The sequence below is a fragment of the Microtus ochrogaster genome, chromosome 2 (assembly GCF_000317375.1).
Source record: "Microtus ochrogaster isolate Prairie Vole_2 chromosome 2, MicOch1.0, whole genome shotgun sequence".
NCBI classification, from domain to species: Eukaryota; Metazoa; Chordata; class Mammalia; order Rodentia; family Cricetidae; genus Microtus; species Microtus ochrogaster.
In genome coordinates, this window is record NC_022010.1 from 62,917,145 (window position 1) to 62,923,203 (window position 6,059).

A 6,059-nucleotide genomic window follows, 5' to 3' on the forward strand; every position below is an offset into this window, starting at 1 on the left:
TTTATTAATGAAAGCACTTGTCTGAAGCTACCACCACCACCATCCTATAAACTTGAGGGAAGAGTTTTGTAAAATGCTATGACTAAAAGCCCACCCTACAAAGCATCCAGCAGTATTCCTCTAGTTGCAGATCCTAAAATAATATATTACTGAAATAATTTCCATGACTGATATTTTGGCCCACTCTTGGTTGTTTCATGTCTTAATGATAATTCCAACCTGCCAGTAATTTCTTTATAGGAAATTCATATTACTTTTTTTACTCAAATTTTTTTAAACACTGTATGCATAAACTTAGATGTAGTCTCACAGTGGTTATTAGTATTATTTTAAAGTTATTTGTCTGTTTATGCCTCTATTCTGGTGCTTAACAACAGAGGAATACTATCCCACAAAGACAGATATCCATAAATTAAAATTATTTTCTTCACATCCATAGACCACTTGGCATAACTGTAGCTCCTGCTTGGAAGTTCCATCATCCTTGTAGATTTCTAACTCTTCCTAACAATTATCTGCCAGAACTTCCCTTAGTGGCAAAGGCAGAGTCCAAGAGGCTTGAGACATTAATTTTGAGGCTAATGGTTTCAGAGAGATTGAGTCCGTAAGTATCATGATGGGTAATATGGCAACAGGCAGGCAGATACGGCACTGTAGCAGTAGCTAAAAAGGATATATCTCGCCCACTAGCGTGAGGAAGAGAGAGAGAGCTACCTGGTAATGGCACTGACTTCTGAAATCTCAAGCCTTTTCTTTGGTGACATACATCCTCCAACAAGGCCTCACCTCTTAATCCTTCCCAAATAGTTCCACCAGGTGAGGGCCAAGTTCATAAGCATTAGAGGCTATGAGGACTTATTTAAACAGCCATACAAACCATCCCATTTATTCCTCCTGGTTTATTTTCAAATTCACAACCTGTTTTTCAATTGTTGTAGTCTTTCTCAAGAAAGAGAACATCAATTGGTTATCCAAGAACAAATGGTCAACCCTGAAAATCGGGTATTATTATTTTTACAAATATATATCATCATAATTTACTAACATTTTCTACTTCATATGCTTTCTAATTGTCCTCAGATATGAACTTTTGCTGTTGTCAAAACATAATAGGATCTTGTAGTAAGCCCATTAATATAAGAAGTTTAATAAGAAATATTATACCCCTTTAAACTTGTGTTATAGATGGATCACATACAGTTTTTATGGCAAAACTTCTCAAACTTAATATGAATAGGTCATAAAAACATAAAAGCCATGGCTGGGTATATATAAAGAAACAAAGGCTTGAGGGGCTCTGCAGACTACTTCCGAGGTTTCACACATCTCTGGAACCCCTTCTTGGTAACCGAACTGGATGTCTGAGGACAGTAGAACCAATACTTGGATATTCCTCAGGAACATATTTAACATGAATATTTTTCTATCATTTTATTCATAAAAGTAACAACTGTTTGGTTGTTTTGATGATGATGATGCCTGCTGAAATGAGTGTTATTGCTTACCAGCAAATATTTACAGCTAAGTGCATAGAGTCAAGATGAGATAATCAATTAAAAGACCTATAATCCCCAGTGAAATAGAAGCAGTAATTAAAAGTCTACCAACCAAAACATGCCTGGGAATAGATGCTTTTAGTGTAGACTTCTACCATATTTTCAAATAAGAGTTAATACCAATTTTTCTCACTGAGTTATTTTGTTTTATCTTAATTTGTTATTATTATTAAAGTTGATAAGTTGAAAATGGAGAAATTTCTGAGCTTTTCTGTCATAATTTTCTTTTATGAGTCTCAAGGAAAATTATTTAGGAGAAGAAGAAGGATAGATACTTTTCCTTTACAGAAATTTTAGTTGCTAATATCCCTAGTATCTTAGTCCACAAGTGCATGGCTTAAATGCTAAAGCTTTGGTTTCAGTTGGGCAGATGTCTTGTTCCTTCTTTCATTTGTGCAGTTTCTGGTTATCCAGGCACTTTTATATCTGAGGGATCGTGGCTGTTCGTTGCAGTTGAATTCTTTGTGTTCCTTGCCATTGAACACTTCTGCCTGAGCTTTTTCATATTGGACTGGTAGAATAAAAAATCCACTAAAATTCTGAGGCTTTTGTGTATATTTTACAATGTTGGTTTTTCATATTCTATGGATCCAGGCAAACACATATCTAGCTGCACTCAAAAAGTAAGAAAATTGACTTCACCTATGAATAAGAGAAGTTACAACAATGGTGATTAATTCTACCAAATACTACAAGCATCCTAGTGTTAGTTGAAACAACAGAGACCCAACACAAAGCTACATAAGCAGGATGGGCCCTCCAGCCTTCAAGGTGACCTCTAGGAATGACAACTTATATTCTATATATGTGTAGCTTTCTTCTATGACACATTTTGAAAAAAAACATTCTATAGATCTTGTTAGAATCGTGGGTTCTGTATGGCGATGAACATTGAAATCATGAGTTTGTTGAACTCTTGGTCTGAAACACACTTTGACATTCCAGCTATCAGAGCAAGTGATATCCAGTGTGCACTGGAAACATCTACATCACTTATAGAAAATGAAAGTCTTAGTTTCATGCTCTTGACTAATGGATGAGGATCTGAGAAATTCTCCCAAATCTATTCTATTACAAGTTTTCTATGAATCTTATACCTGGGTTTAATAAGCAGTGCACTAGAGGGTATTAGGTAGATAAGAGCACAAAGAGAATTATAAGAACATTTTAACTATAGAATGTGAGATTTATTCAAGCAAACATGAATTCTGACTTTTCCAAGAGCACATATCAACTACAAAGAATAATACCAAACATAGGAGGTGGAAAAAATGTGCTACATGCTACGGAAGAAAAAGATGACTAATCGTGGCTGGCAAACCCATAGAAGAATGACCTGTGTTTTCTTTATAGTTTGGCAGCAGTCTAAAGTTGACCCTTACTGGGATATGTTTTTTATTAATGTTCTCATAGTGAACACTGAAGGAAAGCCTGTCTTGAGGATGACTGTGAGTTTAATCAATCAGGGCTCAGGCATGGTTTACTACTGTCTGGAATGATTTGTTCTTTTCATTTTCTTGCCACAGAATTCTGATAAATTCATTTAAAGTGATCTGCCACAGGTCAAATGCGCAGAAGTACTATCCTAGCATAAATTCAGTGCAGCAATGAACACAGTGCCTGGCATAGAAAGGATATTCATATCTTTTGGAGGAGTGCCATGGAACCTATAGAATTTCATTATATGCACTCTTGTACTGTGATTTAACATCAAGTTGTATGTTGGAAAGTTTGAACATTCACATGAATAATTAATGAATTTATCTCATTGAGGTCCATGTTTGCGGTACTAAACAGGTGAAGTGACTGCATGTTTTAACTATTCTATATTCTTTAGTACTTCAGAATTGTTTTTACCCTTTCCTCCAACTAATTAATATTTTGCTCAAATTATTTTTAAGTGATGTTTGCCCCCCTTAAAGTTAGACCACATCAGACATACCAACTAGTTTTGTTTGTTTTCTGTACTTACCATCAAAGGTAAAAATATTAATCGCTGCTTCATCTCAAGTCATTATTATACTGTTTACAGAAAGGATTTGTAACTCAAACCTTAACCTATTAAATAGAGGAACTGAGCTTGAAATAAGGGAGAAGAACTCTGTGTGTACAAATGTAACCTGGTGGTAGATTGTGCAAATCCCTTACTCTCCTCACTTCTAGGTATTGTTTTCTGTCACACAACAATGTCTAGAGACACTAGAGATTGGTCTCAATACCTAGAAAGAAAAACTGCCCTTCTTCTGGGTGATTGTCTTGTCCCCAAATCCTCTTACGCCACCATGACCATGATGACCATAATTTAGATAGCTTGTTTAAGTAGAGAAGTAAATAAAACCTAGCAGTTGGACTCTTATGTTCCTTATCTTTAAGTCAAGAAATTTTCAGCAAACATAAGTCCCTGCCCAACAGAACAAAGGAATAAAACGTTACTTACAAATGTTACAGTTTAATGAGAAGTAAAGATGCCAATTGTGTCTTATTTTTGCTTCCCCTCTAAGTTCGCTATTCTTGGGTTATTTCAAAGTATCTAGGGTCTAATTTTTAAGTAATTGTATTGCATTTGGCATTTCAGAAAACAGTTTCTTTAATTGCTTCCCATTTGGCTAATTTGTGATGTCAGTCACCCTGGTGTTCAAAGGCACTCGGCTTAGCTGTGCTGATCCACAGTCACACTCAACTTGTGACTCGATATCCAGATTCACCTGTTTCTTATATTCTGTTCAGAAATGGCTGACGTAGCAAAGGCAGTGTGCCACAATGTCACAGAATCTTAAATTTACCAAACATCTTCACTATTTTCTGCTCTTGTTTTTATTCCTTTTAATAAAAAATTTTAAGCATTTTGAAAGAGTTAAGGCATGACACTGATTATTTTCTTCTGATAACCAAAATATATCAACCACTCTTCAGAAGAGCTTCCTAACATCTGTGACTTCAATTATGTTGGTATTAAATTAAAAAGTCTAAAACTGAACTTTTGCAAATTTTATACTCGCCATTACAATGTCTGAGTATGATACATGTATGACATTCACATGTTGGTGGTAACCAGCAACTATTTAAGGGGGGAAGTGATACAATTACATTTTAAGTAAAAATGTTAACAGAAAAGATTGTCAAAATGTATTAATAATGTAAAATCTCATTTCATACTGCAAATTTATGCCAGCAATTGCTGGAAAGGATGGGCATGTATATACACACTTGCTCACATACATGTGCCTTCACAAATATGTGTGTGTATACATATGAAGTAGACATTGGGACTCTTTCTTGATCACTCTCCATCTTGTTCTATGAGGTAGGAGCTCTTAGTAGATTGACATGCTTACTTGCATGTCTAGTCTAAATATCTGGCTTTTGGTAGGCATCCTCTATTTCTACCTTCCAAATTCTGGAATTACAGTAATGTCAATATGACCACTTGGCATTTGCCAGGGCTCAGGCCATCAGTATTTCAGCTCTCACTCTTGCATGATTGGCATTTTAATCACTGAATAGTTGTCTCCTGAGTTCCTGATGATGATTCTTAAAATCGCTGCTGCAATGTCAAAATTCTCCATCACTTACATAATTTGGTCATATGCACGGCCTATTCTTGAAACCTTTCCAAAGAACCCATATAGGGAAATTCCCATTTTGTCACATTTTAACAAATGCGAGTTCTCAGCAAAGTTCATCTTCAGGTAGACTTGAAGTGTTGATTTTTATGTAAAAAGGAGCAGACTAAATAAATCATGAAATATTTTTTCCATATGCTTTTCTGAAAGGATCATTATTCTCTCTGGTTACAACTTGATTTGTCTCTGAAATGCTTCAGCACAATGACGGTGGTTAGCCCATGCCTCTGCAGCTTTGGATTTCAGAAACTCATGATTAGAGGCAAATAATGAGAACACTCAGGTTTTGCCTGCTGTTTAGCTTGGGTGGGAGGTAGGGACAACTTGGGCACTCACTAAGATCAAAACATTTTTATGTTCAGAAAGAGGATGAATTATTTAAAATATTTAGCATGTTTTCAGTCTGAGATCTTTATCTGATTTTATCTGTGTCCTCAATTATTATACCACTGTGGTAGCAGTTGCTGAGCAGGCTATGGCTTGGGAGGTCCCCAATGCCGTACTGCATCACAGTGTGCACACTCCACCCAGCTGTTTACTGAGACCATCACAGTGCAGTCCTGGAATTAATTTTCTCGGGAATTAGTTTTGTCTTAAATGGATTTTAAAATTAACCCCAGAATTTTTAGCAAAGTTAAAAGTTTCTCGGGTTATCTATCTTATCAATTTAGTTTGTTACTTTCTTAGAACTATAATCTTTTGTGTTAGATTCTGTAGCTGTTCATAAGTAATGAATTAAAACATTTCATCTGACTTCGGTCCCACCGCCCTCTTTCGGCACATAACATCAACCAGCCCAGCCTGTCTTGGCACTGGGTCTGAATCCTCTGGGCACCCAAGTGGGGTTCCTCAGGAAATTCGGGATCAACCTACCCCTGGA